We start from the raw sequence: 22004 nt of genomic DNA, 5'->3' as shown, positions 1-22004 counted from the left end.
ATACAAGTCAGCTCCAAAAACTGCATGCTCATCCTGGAGGTCACACATTCGACTGAAAATGTCATCCTGGAAGAAGCTTGCTGCTTGTAAAAGTGAAGTAGCACGGTTCGACTCAGATATACGATATTTCGTGAAGTCCCGTTTGTGTGACTTCTTGTTACAAATGATGCAGTTCATCGAATAGTTGACACTATATGCATCTGCAGGATTTGGAGGTGAACGTACAGCGGAGTGAGCACGAGTCGCAACCCCATGTGGAGTGCTAGATTCTTCTGAGGATAGCGATAGCTTTCTGTGATTTCCCTCCTTCCTGGATGCATCTGAGCAGATTCGCATGAGTGTACTTCTTGTAGCACTGGTTGGAAACGTGATAATAGAAGAAGTCACTCTCGGCTGGCATCAACGTTATGCATTTTGTTACAGAGTCGTTTCGTATGTCACGAGCTTCCCGTATTCGTTTACACCCGTTGGGTGTGCTGATCAGTTTTCCCTGCGTTGGCTCTTGACAAATTACACACTTTGTCCGGTCAAAATCACCAACTCCTGTCCCCGAAAGCTGTACAAATTCCATTGCTGATTGTGGATTAGGGCTTGTATTAGGTCTTGTATTAGTGCTTGTCTTCAAAATTTATCTGACATAAAAGAGAAGTGGTTTGCAGTGAGTTGATTTGTTAAATGAAGATCTTTAAACGTAATGATTACAGAAAGCAGCAAATCTTCAATTTTGTGATGGACACCATATACTCCTGGCTCTAGGGGGAGTTCGTGGCCATCGCAAAAGTACAAAGTCACCCATGATTTTGGTGATAATAGTTATGGGTGTCATGTTGGAGTTATAGGTTACCTGAATATACTTAAGAAGATTTTTGCTGGTCTCAGTGAACCACTGTATTATTATACCACTGTATTAATATACTCTTATAATTGGATTCCTTGGGCTTAAATGCATGAGTATAGCCACCAACATCAAGCATCTATGTGTTTTGATGACTGATATATGGACAACTGCGATTGTGAATGGTGGCCATTTTGAAATTCAAGATGGCTGCCGCAAACGAAGGAGCCAATGTAATTGTTATTGGTCTTATTGAGTTCCTTGACTCTGAAAACATAGGTTTAGACACCAATATCATGTCTCTATGAGTCTCACAGACCAAGATATGGTCAAAAGTAATACTTATGGCGGCCATTTTGAAAAGGGCCCTCTGTAGCAAAATCTGTACAGATTTGGGCTTGTCACCCAATTTTTTTTGAAAGGTCTTGGTATGTACAACAATAAAATCATGGGTGAGTTTGTACTTTTGTGATGGCCACGAACTCCCCCCCAGAGCCTACACTATAAATTGAATGATATACTTGAACACTGGAGAACAAAAATTGCTTTTTTTGGACACTTTCAAAGCCCTTCCGTTTAGCAGTACTTGGACATGTTAAATAAGGTGGTGTATGAGACACCATTAACATTGCTAAACTTCTGGAATTTTTTAAATGTCATTCTTTTATTTCAACTGCATGATATACTTGAACACTGCATGGTGGAAGGTGTTCCAGGAACTCTGCACTTACTTTTGAGCTGTCGAGTTTTGGTTAAATTCCCAACATGACTCTAAACTGTCATATTGATGCTTCACAGGAAGAGCAGTCATGCCTCCCAATGTTTGCCATCCATCAGGTGGACTTTAAATTGGATGTCCCGTCTGTTGGCATTAGTTGGTGAATGTTAAAGGTTCCATGGTGTCTTCGAAGCAAAGTAGGCGAGTTATCGGCGGCACTCCGGAAAGATGGACGACTGCTCTCTCTTAACGGCCAGAGCCCCAGAATCTCTCCTGGATTCAATGGAAGATAAAACTCTCAACATTTCTGGAATTTTCCATGATGAAGCTGAAGAACAAAATCTGTTGCTTTCACATCAAAGGTCAAATCAGGCATGGGAGCATGCGCCGAAGCAGCACGTCGCTGCGTCCACTTTCCGCCGGTACTCCAAGGGCCTCCGTCTGGCCATCCCCAGGCAGATGCCTGGGCCATCCCCATCTCCTTGAGATGCTGATCAACCTGCTGCAACTACGAGGCACGTGGTCGGCCCATTGGCCTCCTCCACTCACAAGGCTCCCTCGCTGAGAGAATTTGGTGAGCAGGATCAGCGTCAGGAAAACAAGCCACATGTCCATACAGCCGCAGCTGATGCTCATGGACTACGCAGGTAAAAAATCTCATTGGAGTCTCTCTCAGCAACCACTCGTTGGACACAAAAGTCTGAGCACCGATCACCAAGGATTCTTCGAAGAGACCTGGTACCAAAGGAATTGTCCCCCTTTCAGATCCTTGGTCAGAATCCAAGTCTCACATCCATAGAGCAAGACTGGAAGCACCAAGGACCTGAAGACTCAGACTTTCATCCTCCTGCACAGGTACTGACAGTGCTAAACCCCATGATCCAGTGAATATATGACTCCCCAGGCTTGACCCAGATGTTTATTGACCTCTGGCTCACAGCCAGCAGAGACATGAATATCACTGCCAAGGTCAGTGAATCTCTCGGTGACCTCAACATCCTCACCACAAACAGGTACAGACAAGGTAGCAGCATCCAAGATGTCATTGAAAGCCTGGATCTTAGTTTTGCCCCAGGAAACGTGAAATCCCAGTGGCTCTGACTCCTCAATCAGCACCTTATGGGCCCCCAAAAGGATCTCCAGAGCCTCCGCAAAGATGACTGCATCATCTGCGAAATCAAGGTCAGAGATCTCTACCTTCCCAAACGACGCACTGCAGCTTGATCCGTCTGACATCCTCCCCATAATCCAGTCCATGCAAGCACTGAAAAGTGTGCGGGCCAATACACACTTCTGAGGAACTCCAGTCCCATCGGGAAATATGTCGGAGATGGTATCACCACATTTCACAGCACTCTCAGTACTAAAATATAGTTAAGACATCAGATTGATCAGTTTTGGTGGCACCCCACGATGATGAAGAATCCTCCAGAGGGCATCCCGATTCACTGCATTGAACGCTTTGCAGACATCAACATAGGCTGCAAGCAGCGCCTTCCAACACTCTTATCTGGGTTTGGTGAGGACCCAAAGGGCAAGGATACAGTCAATCCTTGACCTATTTGGTGTAAAGCCTGACTGCTCTGGGTGCTGGTTCTCAAGCAGATGGTGGTGAACCCCATCATGAATTATCTGAGCAAAGACCTTACCCGGCACTGAGAACATTGTCACCCATCAGTAGTTGTTGCAGTCTTGGTGGTCACCCTTCCCTTTCCAGAGAAGGACAACAAGGCCCCTCTTCCAGTCAGTTGGGATGACGCCTTTATTCCAAGCAAAGCACAGAACTGCATGCAACGACATGAGTACAGCATTTCCACCAGTCTTGAGAAGTTCATCAATGGATGCCACAGATCCCAGGAGCTTTACCCCCATTTCAACCAGTTCACCGCAGCCTGTCTTTCCACAAGCGAAGGTGGACCACAGTTGATTGGAGGGTCAACAACAGTTATTGTAACACCCCTGACGTCCAACTCGACAGCTGGTGGATCAGCCTGGTACAACCGCTCAAAGTAACCGGCCCAGCAGTCCTTCACTTCGGACTCCTCTATCAAGAGTCCTCCACCCTCCTCTCTAATTGCAGTACACTGAGGGATGGGCTTGGAGAAAGGCAATGCACAAATTCCCCTTTAAGCAGGACGAGAATCACTTGACCACTGGTGATGCTCTACCTCCTCACAGATTTCTCGCACATAGTCCTCCTTGTCCACCCTCAGCACATGTGCAATTTTACACCTCAACTCCCTGAATAGCTCAGCTCTGCCATTGAGCCTGGCCTTGCAAATCTGGTCAATGGTATCTTGTGTCCCTTGAGAGAAAAAAAAAATTCTTCAACCCATGGTGAGTTCAAAGACATCCACAGGCAACATCAAGGATGGTGGTCTCATTGGCACTCCACAACTTTTCAGGATTCCCCAAAGCACCCAGACCCCCCCCCCCAAATCCCCACTCAGCCTGTTCGCAAACTCCTCAGCTACCCTCTTATCCTTGAGCCTGCCATCATCCAGCCTCGGCTGAGATGGTCCAATTCTCCTGGATTTAAGCTACAACTTCAGAGTTACTACAACAAGCCTGTGGTCGGTATTGAGGAACTGAGCAATCTGGTAGACCCTGCAGTTTTTGATCATTCTCCAGCGACCATCAATGAGCACATCTTCAATTTCCTTTGCCACACCACCAGTGTTGGAATACCAAGTCCAGTGATGAGCCTGTGAGCGCTGAAACCATGAACAAGCCACCCTTCATCCATAATGTCTCATACCATCCCTATCAGTTCCAGTCGATGCATTGAAATCCGCCAATATGAGAAGAGTTTCTCACCTGGGGCACTGATCAACCACAGACTCGAGCATAGCATAGAATATGTCCTTCACAGTGAGATCACTTGCCTCAGTCAGAGCAGATACAGAGATCAGAGAAAAGACACCCACGGAGTGAGGAATCCTTAATCTCATAATACGCTCGTTGTCCGGTTACCTAAATTTCCATTGGAATCATTTTATTGGACACAGCTTCAGAAACTCCTTGGGCATGGTAGCCGTCAGAGCAACCATCCAATTATAGGTGTAACCACCTGCCATGATTTCACCACTATCCGGTCTCCGAACCTCAGAGAGTGCTGCAATACCGATGTTTCAACTCTTGAGCTCAGATGATAACAGAGACAAGTGTTCATCCTCTCTTAGGGATAGGACATTCCAGGCCTCACCCAAAGGGATCGCTTCAGGTTAACTCAAGAAGACCGCCACCTGGTGGACGACACCTCGGCACCGCCTGACATACACTACTGCAATCTGACCCTGGAAAGTTACTCTGTGGTTTTCCTCATTATCAAAGAATAGGGGTCCCAAAGGCTTAACCCCAATCCCATCATCTGGTGAGCCATCCTGTGGAGGACAGCTGCACAGGAGGTACTCCCATGGAGTGGGTTTTCAATTTTCTTTCTGGTTTTGTTATGTTTTGTGGAGTGAAGGGTTTTACGGTGGCCAGAGTGCAAATCCTGCCACCAACCTCCAAAAAAAAGTCACCAAACTGCAGGAGAACGACTGCAGACACTGTTGGGCACAATATATGGATGGCTGTTGGCTCACAAGGAGCCCCTCTACCCTTCGGTTGGCTACTCCACCCTTCCTTAATCCTCCCACCCCCATTAACCTTTCCGAACCCAACCTTCTTACTTGCAGGTTTCAGTGTTTCCTCTCCTTCTATTTCTCTTCCTTAACTGTTCATTTATTCTCTTTCTGGTTGTGCCCAACTGTTACCCCACTACCACATTGTGAATTTAACCTTGTGCTTCCATGATCCTCACTCTTGTGGAGAAAATTTTCCCAAACTTCCTGCTATGGCTACTACTGGGAAGGCAATGTCAAACCACTCAGTGTAATTCCAGCCAAAGGAATGCTGCAGCAGCATTGAACCTGCCCACGGACAGACCACCAGAGAAGAGAGAATTATTGAAAAAAATAATTATAATAAATATGCGTGGATAATAAAACAAGAAAAAGACATCGTGCAGAGCATGATATTTGCAAAATTCACCCCCTCCCTCTCCAAAGGTTGCCATGGATACATCAAATTGTTCTTTTCATTAAGATTAAAATTGATAATCTCAATCGAAGCTCAGGTCAATCGGATGAAAATTGATAATTTTTCAGATTGAAATTGATGATTTTAGAAGTTTGATCTTGAGTTGACCTTTGACCATTTGACCTCAAAAACTAGTTGGTTTCCAAATTCAGTTATGTACTGTGCAATTGTTGCTTAATTTTCAGGTTATAATGAGATGAAAATTGACGATTTTTCAGATGAAATTTGATGATTTTAGAGGTTTGACCTCTGACCTCAAAAATCGTAGCTTTACCAATGCAGTGATGGACTATGCCCATCCTGTTCGACTTTCAAGTTAGTAGGATGTAAATTGACGATTTCTAAGTTGAAAATTGATTTTAAAAGTTTGACCTTTGAACTTTTGATCTCAAAAATAGATCATTTCCCAATCCAGTGATGCAATATGCAAATCCTGTTCAAATTTCAAGTTAATCAGATGAAAAATGACGATTTTAGAAATTTTAGATGGACAGATAGAATAACAAAAGATGTCGTCATGCAGAGCACAATACTTGCAAAATTCCTAAAACAAATTTGACCTCAAAAGGAATTGGTGGTTGAATTCAGTGACCAAATATGCAACTCCTCTTCAAATTTCAAGTGAATCGGATGAAAATTGACAATTTTAGAAATTCAGCCAATGTTGACCTTTTGGCTGATGTGGACCTTCAAAATAATTGGTGATTGAATTCAGTGACCTGAAATATAAATGCTCTTCAAATTTCAAGTCAATTGGATTAAAATTGAGGATTTTATAAATCCCAACTTAGTTGTTGACCTTTTGTTCCATGTTGACCTCAAAAATAATTGGCTGGTTGAAGTCCGTGATGTGAAATATAAATCCTCTTCAAATTTCAAATCCATCGGATGAAAATTGAGGATTTTAGAAATCTCATCTAAGTTGGTGACCTTTGGCCTATGTTTACCTTTTGACCTTTTGACCTCAAAAACAATAGGCTTCTTCCTTATGACAAATTCTACCATGTGTTGAAATTTCGTGAAGATCGGTTTTAAATTGTGACCCGTTGGTGACAAACAGACAGACAGACAGATAGAATAACAAAATCGACGAACCAACATACATGAAAAATCTTCCATTTTGCAAGGAATAACTTTATTACAATAACATAATAACTCTTACATAACTTAAAAAAAAAACAAATGAAACTGAATCCTAACTGATACACACCAACATGGACCACCCACATGTGGTCAAAAACATCATGACTTGCTTTTATAATTTTGACTGAAGCTCTTGCAAGTGCTCTGAGTAATTTAAATATATACCAAACCTCCTTAAAGGACCATGATTATTAACAAGAGTGTTCACAGAATGCCACGAGAGAATTTGTCAAGGCTTTCTTTCTTTCATTATATATTAAAAATAAAGCTATGAGAGTGAATCGTACTTTATTTGAATGATAAGTTCCATATTTTTGGAGCAAATTTTAAAGTTATCCATCAGTCAGTGGATCAGTCCTGGTTACTTGAGGGAAGAACTGTGCGACATATAGTTGAGTCGTTTGCAAAGTGGGATCATTATCCAGAGAGACTAACAGGTTGCTGATGTCCTCAAGAATCAAGCTGCCTCTGGCAGCTAGAATTCTAGCTGCCAGAGGCAAGGTAGAAGAAAGTATGCCATCAAGCACATGACACAATGTTTATAGATTTGAAGAAGTCAGTTTGGAATGCAGGAAGCCCTAAAAACCAATGGCTGAGAGCTGAGATAGGAAAACGGGATGCGAGATTACATCAAAAGCACAGGACATGTGCAGGGAGTTTGTTCCACCAAACCTATTTAGATTCAGTTTCCATCCACTGCCGCATCATAAGGATGATGGTCACTGTGAAATGACCAATATTGAAGCTTGATTAATGGGTAATCAAAAAAATGTACAAAAAGCAATATTTTGAGCTCCTTTTAAATTACCCTTTCAAGAACCTTTCTGATCAATCGAGCAAGACGAACAAGCTTGTAGTCGGGCAAGTCATTATTTTTTTGAAGCAGATATACTCAAAAAGCAATTTGATGAAAAACATAATTATTCACATTCGTACGGAAAAATAGTTCAGCCTTCTGTGGGTATGATATAGTTGAGAAAATTGTGTTTTTCCTGCATATAGTTCATTACCTGACATTGTCTATTCCAATTTCATAATGACAATATCATTAAGTATATAAATATTGCATTATTGGGCCATGCACCGTAAGTGTTACATGGCCAGCAGGTGGTATTTTATTTTGCAGCCTCGTTATTAATTTTTTTTTTCCAGTATTTTGCACTACCTCCTCGAACGGTCTGAGGGGTACGCTGGGACATTTTAACCTGCATTTGCATGAAGTGCCCTGTGGTTTATTTTAAACGACTAATATGAGCCAGCCAACTGATTTGCAGTCTTCTCTAAATGGAAACCATTGACTATATACGAGAATAGAAGAGGATTTAGGAACTATAGGAAACTACACAAAAAAACTACAAAAAACTTTTTTGAGAAAGATATATATATATGTATTGATATAGAGAGAGGTGATAAAACAGTCGAGGCAGATTGGGAAATTTTGAGTGTGGATTAAAGTGGTAGTGCTCGAGTCCTGAGTTTCAGTGCCCCTCCTGCCTGGCGCCTACACCCACTGCAGCTCTTTCTTTGTTGCAGACCCCCTTAACTGCATACCAACTGCAATGATTTGCCACCATCGAGGCTCTCAGGGCTCTCCTGCCCATGTCTACTGATCGTCGTGAACACAGCTATTCTTCAGGGAGCTTAGGATGTAAATGGTAATTTCTTTCTCTTAACTTACATATTCCACGTTTCATTCCCTGTTCCTCTCGTTTTCCAGCAGCTTCCGATCAGTCCTGGTTACTTTCGTTATTTTGTTTTACTTTTACTCCTTTCTTAACACTTGCTGGGAATCTATTGCCTTATTTTCACCTTCTGTGTTGGGCCTTCACATTATTGTTAGTGATTGACATTGGTTAATAAATCTGTGCTATTTATCTTCTGTTCTTTTTTGTGTATAATAAAGTATTTGTTAATAATCAACCTTGTGTTACTCATTCACTTCCATAGTGCCTATGAAGTGAAATTATTAAACCATTTGAAAGATTAAGAGAATGGGTGAGCAACACCTTTGGTGCATCACAAACTACCATTTGCCCCCCATATTGGTGAGGCAGCAAGGCACAGATTGAGTTGTTTTTATTTAATGTAACTTAGCTTGGTTACAAGTAAACAATTTTACACATGCCACCCTGATGAGCTCAAATAAGGGTGAAACCGGATGGCAGCTCTGCATTGATTTACTTGTGACCATTTAATCTCAGTCTTTAAAGACTTGAGTAGCCCTGCGGCAGCCATCCTAGTTTGAAGGTGATACAGTGCTTTGCATAAGCGTATGACATCAATGTCACATTGTATTCAGGGTCGGAACAGTGGTGTACATTTCTGTCTATGCTGTCGCTGACAACTCACCAATACATAATGAAAAAGTGTGGCAGCTGATGGGGGCATGTCGAGATTCTCATGTTTGTGCTACTTGTGGATGTTTGCAGCTGTGGAAGAACCCAGGCAGTGTTTTAAGCAGAAAAGGGTTTTTAGTTTCCTTTGTATAGCGTTTTTTTTTTAGTTTCTTTGGGCAGATTTCTTTGGCTGGAAGAGCAGGGAGGTATAATTATAACGATCCTAGCCACCTGGGGACAATTGTTCAGGTGAGAGCTGATTTGTTGTTCCCTCTAATTATAATGGGTGAGAGACATGTTGAGTGCATACAGTGAACCCTTAAATATCGTAGCGGTTACATTCCTGGAATGTTCCGCAAAAGTTAAAACCAATTTTGTATTATAATAAGGGGGTTAGTTTCCTGAGCTTCAGGAAAATATCGAGGAAGGTGGGTGGCAGCCAAAAATACACACATCACAATTGAAATAAACATGTAAAATAAATATAAATCGGCTTTACGATGAAGTCTCCTGCTGTGTTGAAGCAGACTAAACATTCAGAAGCAGATTAAACATGGCCCTTCCCTTCTGTTGTGTAATTTGCTTAAAGCCTCCACCTCTCTTCTTCTCTGAAGTACCATAGTCTTCACAAAGCGTTGGTGCCACTGACGCACCTTCCTGAGCAAGTGTTATACCGAGTGGTTTTCCATTGCCTTCCCAGCAGCAGTTTGGGCAGGAATATGGAATTTGTTCATGGTGCCATATGTATATATACATATCAATATGTGTATATATATAAAAAAAAATATATATATATATATATATATATAAAATATATATATATATATATATATATATATATATATATATTAAACATATCAGTATGTGACAGTGGGCCTCCAGGTGGACGTGAGGTCAAATCTTTCACCTCATTCACACGTCAGATAGTGAAGACAGATGGGGAATGACAAGATGAAGAATTTTAAAAACCTGACCCCACATGATGCCTTTGCGAGGTCCACTTAGGGGAGCTACCAATGGCGGAAGCTACCAATGGCAGAGCACTCAGCAGGCAAAGAAGATTAGAAGATTAGGTAGCGTCACGTCCGGGCCCTGTGGCCTTCTCAGACACACGCACGTTTTCCAGCTCTGCCGTCTCTTCATGATACGTCTCTCTCCTTTGCCACCTGAGTGTACTGAGCTTTCTGCCACCAAAGGTATGGAGGAGCTCTTTTGTTAAACTCAACCACTGATGCTAAATGCTCTCCCAAATATCTACATATATACTGTTTCTTCGAGTGTTCCTGATCTATGTCATCTTACTACGATAGCATCCGTTTTGTGGATACAAATTATTTGCTATAAATGACTGAGCGCTGACCTTTGACAAATATTCAGATGAAAAAAAACTAAAATAATTCACAACTTTCAACCTTGCATTGTGTGTTCATTTGGTGTGTATTTTTGGTAAGTTTATTTTCATGAGTATTACATCATCTCTAAGCTGTTTCCAAAAAAATGGTGATATCATTTGAGCTACATCATTGTTAGTTCCCAATTAGACCAGCATCCACAATGACAATAAATAAGGCAAAAACACGGCAAATTGTTTTTTTTGTATACATTGCCGAGGCTCGTGGAAGAGAGAACACTGAATGGATCAGGATGCAACAGGACAAAAGGAACAGCTGAGAGAGAGAGAGAGGGGGAAACACCAACAGCACAGTTGAAGGCCAAGATAGAGGGAGACTTGGACAAACAATGGGTGTGGGGAGGAATGGGATGTGTTGTGGAATAAGTTGTTAACCGACTTGGTGTAAATCCTATTACTCAATTATCTTTACCCAAATAATCCACTGTCCACAAGGAAAAGTACATTTCATCAAAGAACATTTATTGCATGGTACCACGGAGTCCAAAACACTGGGATGTAAACATCCACAATGATTTGCACTCAACAAAGCTTAAATTTCCTGATATATGTATGTATATATATATATATATATATATATATATATATATATATATATATATATATATATATATATATATATGGATATATATGTATATGGATATATATGGATATATATGGATATATATGGATATATATATATATATATATATATATATATATATATATATATATATATATATATATATATATAAGTATATGGATATATATGTATATGGATATATATGTATATGGATATATATGTATATGGATATATATGTATATGGATATATATATATATATATATATATATATATATATATATATATATATATATATATATATATATATATATATATATATATATATATATATATATATATATATATATATATATATATATATATATATATATATATATATATATATATATATACTTTGGTAGGAGTGTGAGAACAAAGAGAGAGCATGATGACCTACAGCTGGCCACATGGGTCTGATAAGCATTAGGCAAAAGAACTCAAACTGCAATACGTGTCCACTGGGTGAAAGAGAATGACATAATCATGGCAAAAGTTGCAGTGTTATCAACCAGGTCACCTTGTTTCATAGTAAGACATTCCTTTTATCAATATTTAGGTCAAAAGACTTGGGGAAAGGGAAACATAACTGTCAGCCAATTCGACTATAGCATAAAAATTAAATTGATAAAGCACCAGCAACAATTATAATTGAGAGTACATGAATATAATTATTTTCTTCCACAGAGGCATGAGAGGATGTACGGGATGGACAAGATTAATAGAGAAGGAAACTTTCAGGAGGGAAAAGTGGAAATTTGGAAGTAGTAGGGATTGTGGTGGGGTAACGTGGGTAGAAAATATCATGGTTCTGGATTGGGGATGATGATCTGAGATGGTGGTGTCTTGAAGACCTGGAGGGAATACTGAGATTGAAGAGAATATGGAAGTTGGTTCTACATGTAGGGAAAAAGGAGGAACAAATGAGTGGAGGTGAACAGTGAGCCTGGAATTAGATATTTTCTTCAGAAGGGGATTGATGGTGGACCATGTGAGCCCTGCAGAGACTTGGGGGGAGATTAAAGCACAGAAAGAGCAAAGGGTGCAAGACCAGAAGGGAGATGGTATAAAGCAGAGAGACCATCCACCTGTCTCCGATGGCGAAGCAATTGGCCCGATTGACTCAACTTCATCGCGGGGGATTCCAATAATCTTGAAGGCCTTGGTTTCCATAGTGTCAAGCTGAGCAAGATGTGAGACAGGCAGTGTCAACCCAGAAGGGAGAGAAGTACTCAATCAAGCTGTGGATGTAAGTCTTGTCGGTGGATATAAGTTTAGGAGTGCCAAGGAAGGACTTTGAACAATGGAGGATGCCCAGTGGGTGGCTGGCTTTGGAGGCCAACTTTTAAATATCCTGCACACAAACAAACAAACAGACAAACAGACAGGGGTGAAAACATAACTACCGTTCACATTCGGGGGGCAGAGATAATAAGCATGAACTTCCATCCTGAGTATGAGACACAACAGGGTCAGTTGTATGTCAACATGAAAAACTTGGTATGCATCAAGAAATAATCACATTAACCAGGGGTGGATTTCTGGGGGAGGGGGGTGTGATGGGGAGGGGGGAGGGGAGGTGTGCAGCCAGTGTGTGCCCTCCCTAAACTCTGATCCCCTCCCATCAAAAGTGATCGGTTTTTAATATGTAATGAGGTGTGTATATAACCCAAGATACGGTCTCGGAATATGACAAAGGAAACTGTCTCGTGTCGTGAATTTTTCAAACAATTTCCACTGTAAAGACTAAATATATAATAAGATAGGTAAGTCTACCTATTATTGCATAGCATTTCAAAAATTTTAAATGTAAAAACGGCAACGATTATATTTAAGAAAATGCTTTCAGTGTTTACTTGTAATTATGTTTAAATTTTGAAGTGCACTTATACAATGTGCCAAAATTCAGGTTCTGTTATTTGCTCAACATTGTTGAAAAAGATGGATATCAATTTTGTATTTTTGGTATAGTTTCTGTTATTGTCATTTTAATTTCTGATTGAACAAAAAGAACAAAGAACAACAACACCAATAGTGGAAGCAGAACAATGTAGTTCTTCAAAAAAAGTTTTTTCAGTATGGGCTGCAAGATATCAACTTTTTGGATGAGTTGACCAGAAAGGTCTCCAAATCTGTTGTTGGGTAAAGGCACACCCCTTTCTCGCAGGTACGTTACCAAGTATTTTCCCTTTATTTTAGAAGCTTTGTGAGCCGTTTCGTGTTTCCATCCTTATCTGGCATACATGATATGTGTGGCCACTGCGATGGACCTCATTACTAGGGGTTTCTGCACATGCGCACCAAGCATGCTGGGGCAGATGACATCATTTTGAAAGTCGCATATATAGGATATGTATACTACACACATGTAGATCAGGAAAGAAGCTGAAACAATTACACATTAAAAAGCATAAGCTCTTCTGAGATTGCACAGACAACCCCCTACAAGATTGATCAGACCATAGTATTATAAGGGTAGAAGGTGGATGGTGGTTGGTTTTTCTGGAGCTGGTTGGGAATTAATGTAATTTTCCATTGGGCTCGCAGCATAGAAATTATTTGGTGCACCAAGATTTTGTGATTTTCTTATCATGCGATTGATTATCATCTTAAAACAGAAAGCTCATTAAATGATCAATGTCCAGCCAGCAGGCAGGTGTGATCCAATCTTAGATGTATCCACAAAATTATCTCAGCACTGGACAGAGCAAAGACTGGCTGTTTTCTGGTTTTCTCCCACTCTCCTCTCACTCTGCTTTACCATCTACTTATACTCATGAAAAGATCTCTGTCTAGAAACTACTTGGAATTACTCGATGGTCCAATATCTGGAAGCAACCATAAATTTTCCAAACTCGAGCGATCTTTCCACACAGCTTACTAAAGTCCAACTGCAACATTACAATTTGTCTCCTTTTTAAATAAGCATCTCATCTCAACAAACATTACATAGTCATATAACATCTTAAACAATTAATTTAATGTCAAATCACATGCATACAGGCGTTAACATTGCACTGAACAAATATACCTACAAACATAATCATAATAATAATAATAATAATAATCATCATCATTTCATGACTTTCTCCAATTTTAGAGGGTTGCTCGATAAATGGCATGTCTCCATTTTGTTCTTTCATCAGCATCTTCTTTCTTCAAACCAATTATTTTCATGTCATTGTTCACGCATTCCTGCCATGTTTTCTTCGGCCTGCCTCTTGGTCGTTTTTCATTTGCATCAAAACTTGCTATCTTCCTAATGAATTCATCCCCTGTCCTGGCTGCATAAGCAAACCATTTCAGCCTTCTTTCTCAATTCAATCTCTACACTTCTAATTTGTCGAGTATTTCTAAGATCATCACTCTGCCATTTATCCTTCAATGACGACAATATTACAATTCGTTTTTTGACCTAACCTTTTGAAAATTAAAATTTCCTCGCTGCTCCCAGAACCGTTTCGTGTAGCACAGACACATCCATGTTAAGATCTTCATTTCTACAAAATATGAGTTTCCTTAAGAGGAACTTCAATGCAGGCCACTATGTCCACCATGCCTGTGCAATGGTTGCCAACCTCTGGCTGTGCGTCCTCTATTCTTTACAAATGCTGAGCGTCAAGCAAGGAAGCAGTACGTACCATTTTAAAGTTTTTGGTATGACTGTTCTTTTCTTTCTTCTTTCATCTTCTATCCTCATTACCCAAGTTCCACCACTATTTTAGAGGACTGACCTACCTTACACAGGTGAAACACACTAATACCTTATTATTGCCCTTGGACTATGCTCGTTTGTTAGGATACCTCCAATTCTCCAAACACCTCCTAACAGTCAGTCGTAAAACATTTGTGACACTTCCATAGAGTATATTGATATTACAATGACCTTGTCTTTTGAGGTGAACTCACTGTCATGTGAGCACTTTACATCATACTTGTAAATTGTCAATGCATAACAATTGAGATGGGCAATGTTCTTGAGTGGTTACCATCAACGCTTAAGATGAGGGTGCAAAAAAAAAAAAACAGAACAAACGTTGAAAAAAGCGAATGCAATAATTGAAAAAACAATGTTCATTTCTGAGAGTGAAGAAAAATAGAAACAATTTAACTATATTTAAATGTAGCTCACAACTTGCACGATGAATCACTTTGATTTGCTTTTATCATGTGTGCACAGGATGTGTTTCCGCCCATATTAATTGCCATTTTCATTCTGTCAGACTACAGTCAATCTGTCATGAAAATTAGGCAACGGCGGCAAAAATGCCAAGTGCAGCACAGCCTTTAGTCAGTCTAAATCGCCTACGTGTCCTATGTGAAATTAACATACGGTGATTTATCGAGCAGGTGCTGTTTATTGTGAATGGCTAAAGGGAATTACCTTTGCCAAACCTTTTCTTCTCTTCTGACAATCCAGAGGTGACACACTTAACTCCCTTTTCCATCACAGATAACAAACAGTCATACAAAGTGGCATATTACTGAGTGGCATATCATGAAAGGTAACTCGCATGTAGGTCCATAGGAACAATTCTTCACTTCTGGAAGCTCATGCTGCTTTTGGTTTAATATGTTGGTTTACCTACATGTGAGAGCAGTCGACCAAAGTACAAACGAATGAGTTGTTTTCCTGCAGTGATCTAAGGCTCATGAAAGAGTTTGTACACATGCAATCACACCTGGGGTCAATTGACATTAGTAAACATCAGTGTATCTTTAGATGAGTTAATACGACAATGGACGGTGCGCAGACAAATCTGTATGGTATATAAAGGATTTCAACCTGGGTTCCATGCATCATAAAACCAAGCCAGGGGTCCCAGATGGGAACATAGACTTGCCATCCCCTCCTGCAGAAACAATGGCTAATAAGGTCCTTCCTTATGAGGTAACTGATTCCATATATATGCATATACTGTGTGTACATATATATATATATATATATATATATATATATATATATATATATATATATATATATCCATCGGGACCATACTCTGTGCAAAGCGTTGGTGCTGCCGAACTAGTCTCATTGGCTATTGGGCACAATCCTGGACAGGTCGCCACTCCGACACAGGGCACCAGCAAACTGGCACTCATTTTGGCAACCTCAGAGGATGACAGGCAGATTCAACCCCACCTGGTATTAATTCAACAGCCAAGGGGGATTTGAACTCAGGATTCTCGGATCCCAAGCCCATCACCCTAACCATTATGTCAACACCAGGCACATATATATATATATATATATATATATATATATATATATATATATATATATATATATATATATATATATTGTTACGGCTGTGGAGATTGACAGAACACCATAAAGGTCCCTCGATCAGTAACGCCGATAAGTCCGTGTCCAGATAGATTTCCCCACCGTTGTTTAAAGGGAACTATTCATGTTAACCCGGCTGTGATCTTTGAGTTAGCAGTTATTCTTTACTATCGTTATTTTGGACCAACCACATCCACCACCAACATCTTTCTCAACAACCGCTTTACAACAACCACCACCATCACCAACATCGCTCTCAACAACTGCTTCAGACCAACCGCCTTCCACCACCACAACCACACCTGCCTCTCACCAAACCACGCCATCCTCACCACTTCGCCAGCAACCGTCAACATCACACCACTCGTCTGCTCGTCGGATCAAGATTGGTGATCTCGCGCACATCCGCTTTCCGCGCAGAGGTCAGAGGTCGAGGATTGGAGGCCAAACCGCGTCTCACCAACCCTATAAAAGGACGAGCAGAGCGCCAAGCTCGCGTTCGAGTTGGGTTGAGTCGAGTTGATCGGTCGTAGTTGATCGGTCGGTCTGAGTCAGTCTAGAGAGGTCGGGGAGTCGGGAGGAAGCCAGAAGCCAAGGAGCTGCGTGGAAGTCTGGGCTCGTGGCGGAGTCGGGAGCTTGGAGCTTTCAGTCGGTGGAGAGTCCAGGCGTCGAGAAGGAGACGCGAGCTGGAGGTGCAGCCTTGCCTGCTGTGTCGCGCGGAACCGTGCGTTCGTGTGGAGAGAGCCGGAGAGAGCTCGCCAGCCAGCGACAAGCGGTCCGAGGTGATCGGGCTTTGGCGCAGTTCGAGCATCACTGAGGGACGGACGGGTTCTTACAGAGCATCAACTCTATGAGAGCAAAGACCCGTTCGTTCCTCTCAAACGAGTTGCCGACTGAGGCCCGAATCACCAGGCCGCTTGGCAAGGCCCGAGCTCGACCGCAGCTACGCTAGCTGCCGTGGGGAAGGAGCATCGTGGGTCGCCCAAGCGCATTCGTGTGGAGAGGGCCAGAGAGAGCTCGCCTGCCACACGGAAGGCCCGAGCTCGACCACGGCTACGCTAGCTGCTGTGGGGACGGGACGTCGCGGGTCGCCCAAGCCAGACACCACGAGAGTTCAGGTAACCTGCAACGGTCTCGTGGGACTCGTTCGGTCTTCCAAGTCCCACGCCATAAAGACCCAAGAGGTCCAGTCTGACCCCATTGCCTTTGATGGGGTCTTTTTCCTGCTTTTCTTTCGAATGAATGTTGTGGCGCCGAGTCCCGTAAGTAAAACTGTGTAAGTGACTGTACATTAATAATTGCTAATAGACGGTTGTAGCGCTTTGTCTTGCCAACGTGCTGTGCCGCATTCATTGCTTGTTCTGTATACGTGCATGTTGGTGTGTTTGAATGACTGCATGATTGTTCCTGCATACGTAGAGTAAATAAATGTGCTGGTTTAAATGTAAACCTGTTCGTTGCGTCCATGCCCCCATTGAAATGCCATCTTGTATTGCGGAATATTAGTTGGCTTTTAAATACCCGGTAAAGTGATCGGGTCCAACGGGACTGCGCGATATTACCCCGTTCGGTTATCCCAAAAGGCAGCGAGCTGCTTAAGCGGCTCGTTTCCAAGCGGTCCCGTTGAGGTACAACCTCTCGGAAACCTACCTGCGCGAATAATTAGGTAAATCGAAGATTTGGCGATCGGACCCTGTAGCGCGGGTAGGGTACGGGCAAGGTTGTGGTGGGATTGAAAACCCATCCGTGACTGGTTTCTGATGCCATTGCAGAAGGTCACGACTGGATTGTCTGTTCGGTGGGTGAACCGGTTGCTATTGGTGAAACGCGGTCGTTCGCATGCCGGGCAGGCGCGAATTCTACAACAATATATATATATATATATATATATATATATATATATATATATATATATATATATATATATATATATATGTAATTGCGGGGGCAGATGGAAGAATTTAATAGGGAATATAGCATTGTGTGGAGTTGCTTGGTCCGTGGGCGTGTAGGAGGCATCTCGATGTCACTACGTTAGGCAACCTTACAAATAAATTATGCGCATGAGGACATTCGGACCATCACGCCTGTTCCACACCAATACCAGATTTAATAAATCCATCAATACCCCTTCCCTTTGTGTGCAGCCTTTTGGCTGCTGCACTGGTACTCATTTTGCCGACCTCGGAAGGATGACAGGCTGAGTCAACCCCCTGGAGTTAGTTCAGCGGCCAACGGGGCTTGAATCAGGACCCTAGAATCCCAAGCCACCACCCCAACTGCTAAGGCAACACCAGGTTAAACCTGAGCTTAAGTGTTACATAGCACCACACGAGGGGTGGTGTGGTGTTAATTAACCTTGGAGGGAGTAAGAATATGTTCCCCAGTATGTGATTGCCCTCTGTAGTTTTTCACTGTTTTTATATTCCAAGATCAGCAACAAAGGTGGGGAATGCGTCCCTCAAACCACAACAAACGGGCAGAAAGCCCCACCTTCAAAGGCTCACAAGTGAAGTCATGCCCCCAAAGAACGATTGATGGCATGACGTCAGAAGCGAGCCGAGCAGGAAAAGCCGCGCCTTCCTGGGTTTTGTGAGAGTGGGCCACGCCCCAGAGGCAGAGGATAAAATAAGACAGAGAGAAATGGAGTGATGAAAGGGAGCTTGCACATTTTGAGAGGATTATAGTGGCGCATTTTGAGGTGGCGGATCTCAAGAGAAAAAGGGAGGGCACAGGAGGCAGGTTGCGCATTGTGGAAGGCTTCCGACTGCATAGGACGAGAGATCGGCAGAGCGCACACACGAGGAGAGTGTGAGGAACGCACAAGGCAGGTGGCGCTTTTGAAGAGGACTGGAGTTGGCTTGCACACCTTTGGAAAGAGGAAGGCTGGCACATTTTGAGCCTTTATGTGGAGTGCCGCTGTTAGGGTTAGCCTGGCTTGCATTCGTCCCACTACAAGAGAAGCACCTCAATTCCAGTTCCACAAGGGTCAGCTCTGGGCCAAGCCAAGATTCCAGTTCCACAAGGTTCAGCTCCGGTCCAAGCTAAGATTCCAGTTCCACAAGGGTCAGCTCTGGGCAAAGCTAAGATTCCAGTTCCACAAGGGTCAGCTCTGGGCCAAGCGAAGTAAAGCAATAGTTTGGAAGGAGGGTTTTTCTTTTTATTTTGTTTCCCCATTGTCTGTATTTGAGTCTGTGTGTGAGGCCTCGATTGTAGGATTTATTTATTTCATATTGTTGTCATTTCCTTTTGAATTGTTGGTCTTTGTAAATATTTGTGTATCTTCATGAAATGTATTCCTTTTAAGAGGCTGTATCTGTGCATCCGTTTCATTCCCCATGCTCCTCCGCCTGTCTGCCATTGCCCCATGTCCATCCATAGGACGTTAAAATCTCTGAGGATCAACGTGTCCACCTCCCTCCTTTTAATAAGGTACTGCTCGGCCATTCCGTGGGGTTAGCGGTGTTAACCACTGGTCACCACAAATTGGGTCGGGGGGTTAACCTGGGCCGGCCACCCCCACAAGAATATATATATGTTGTTATGGCTGTGGAAATTCGCATTACACCATCAAGGGCCCTCAGGTGAGATATCTCGATCGGTACATGTGTAGTTAGCCCAAACCCGTTGTATAGAGGGAATTTATGTGATTCATCCTGGCTGCGATGCTTTGAGTTAGCCATTTTTTATTTTCTGTTCTTATTTTGAACCAACCACGTCTCAACCGCTATCACACAACAACCACCTTAACCACCACGCCAGCCATATTCACCAACTACAACCACGCTCCAACCCGCAGACAACAACCACAACGCCAACCCTCACCACAGAAGACTCTCCACCACCTTCGCCTTTACCTTCACGAATTCATCCTACATCATCGCTTCCACGGCCATTCCCGCACCACCTGTGAACACTGAACGTCGGGCTGTCTCGGGCCCATTCAGCGATTGGTGCCGAACGCACCGAGCCGCGAATGCAAATGGCGGCCTTTCCGAGGGGAAAATTCGGATCAGAAACGCTTCACGCCTACTTCTCCTCCATCCAATTGGCGAGTGTGGAGCGGTTTGGCCCCGCCTCCAAGCATGTGTATGTGAAGTCCGTATATGCAAATTTTAGGATCAAGAGAGGTTCACGCCCATTTTTGCCTGACCAATGGCTGACCGGGGGGCAGCGTGGCCCCTCCTCCAATCGCGTTCTGATCCTAAAATTTGCATATTGGCTGCTCCTGCCGCCTATAAAAAGGTGAGCGCAAGGCGAATTGGAGTCCAGAGAGTTGGGTTTTGGAGTTGCTTTGAGGAGAGTGTGGAACTGGGGGAGTTGAGCAGAGAGTTGGGTTTTGGAGTTGCTTGGAGAGTGTCGTCGAGAGGTTGCTCTTGGGGGACAAGGAGCGTGCGTTGGCGGAGTGGAGTCGAGTGCGTGCGGTGGAACTGCAAGCAAGGGAGCTCGGGTTCGAGGCAGGAAGGACGGCGGTCAGCGACGAGATTGCGGTGTGGGGGATCGCTCGTCTTGTCGCAGGACCCAAGCCAGCCAGCCACTCCCCTCCCCCAGGGCATCAACAATTCCCCCTTTCCCCTGTGCTGAGATAGTGCAAAAGGGGGCCGCGTTCCCACCCCACAACAAACGTGGTGCCAACGAAACCCGCCAAGGGCACGGAGTCGGGGCACAGTGGCGCGGCCACATTTGCGGCTTGCCCGCCAACGCGTCACGAGGACGCGGGTAAGACATCCCCGGTCTCGCGGACCTGGCCGCTCCTCCAGGTCACGCACACATTTGGCCTACGTGCCCGTCTGCCTCCTTGTCTGTGAGGGTGGCTTCTTTCCTTTCCTAATGTGTAAATGTGTGTTGGCGCCGTCTGTGAAGTAGAACTGTATAAGTGTTGCCGTGTGTGCGTGTAGTCGGTTTTAACTGCTTTTCTTCTTGCATTAGCTTTTTGTGTATGGCTGTATATACGTGCTTTCTGTGTGTCGCGTAATAAAGTGCCTGCATGTTGAACTGTGCCCGTTTCGCTTTGTCTTTTCTTTATTGACCCTCCATCTTGCATCACGTAAGGGGTTCATAGTGGGTGCAACATCCCGGTAATTAATCTGAACCGTCCAGGTCAACGATAACACCGCTCGGTTATCCCGATAGTACGGAACGGGCCGCCCAAGCGGCTCGTGTCCGGAGTCGACCTGCGGCGAGGTACGATCGCCCGGTTTACCATCCGTGTGGGTACTTAGGTAGGTCGAGTTTGGCGAACAACCCTATCCTACGCGGGTGGCCGATTGGCACGATTGTGGTGAGGTCGAAAGGCTCACCCGTGATGAGCTCCCGGCATTGGTCTGAGAGGGTCACGACAGAATTGTCCGTCTGGTGGCCGACGTGCTGCGATTCGAGTTACGTGGCCGTCCGCACGCCGGCGGGCGCGAATTCGCAAAATATATATATATATATATATATATATATATATATATATGTATATATATATATATATATATATATATATATATATATATATATATATATATGTATATATATATATATTTCTTCCTCTTCTTCTTCTTTCGGCTGCTCCCGTTAGGGGTTGCAACAGCGGATCATCCGTATGAT

At 43.1% G+C, this 22004-nt stretch overlaps 1 protein-coding gene across 4 annotated transcripts in view; it reads left to right on the top strand.

The window, feature by feature from the left end:
• The first annotated feature begins 10200 nt into the window (after positions 1–10200).
• The window catches only part of LOC147023506 (uncharacterized), a 119466-nt gene continuing 107662 nt past the window's right edge, over positions 10201–22004 (top strand). For all 4 annotated transcript variants that reach the window (XR_015060239.1, XR_015060240.1, XR_015060238.1 and 1 more), the window contains exon 1: positions 10201–10311. The gene's annotated coding sequence lies outside the window, so the exon portion shown is untranslated. The remainder of the gene's footprint in view (positions 10312–22004) is intronic.

Source organism: Eptatretus burgeri, chromosome 7, assembly GCF_056783735.1.
Source record: "Eptatretus burgeri isolate ZD-2024b chromosome 7, Ebu_testis_v1, whole genome shotgun sequence".
NCBI classification, from domain to species: domain Eukaryota; kingdom Metazoa; phylum Chordata; class Myxini; order Myxiniformes; family Myxinidae; genus Eptatretus; species Eptatretus burgeri.
Note: the sequence above shows the minus strand (reverse complement) of the source record. Positions and strands in the feature narration are given on the sequence as shown.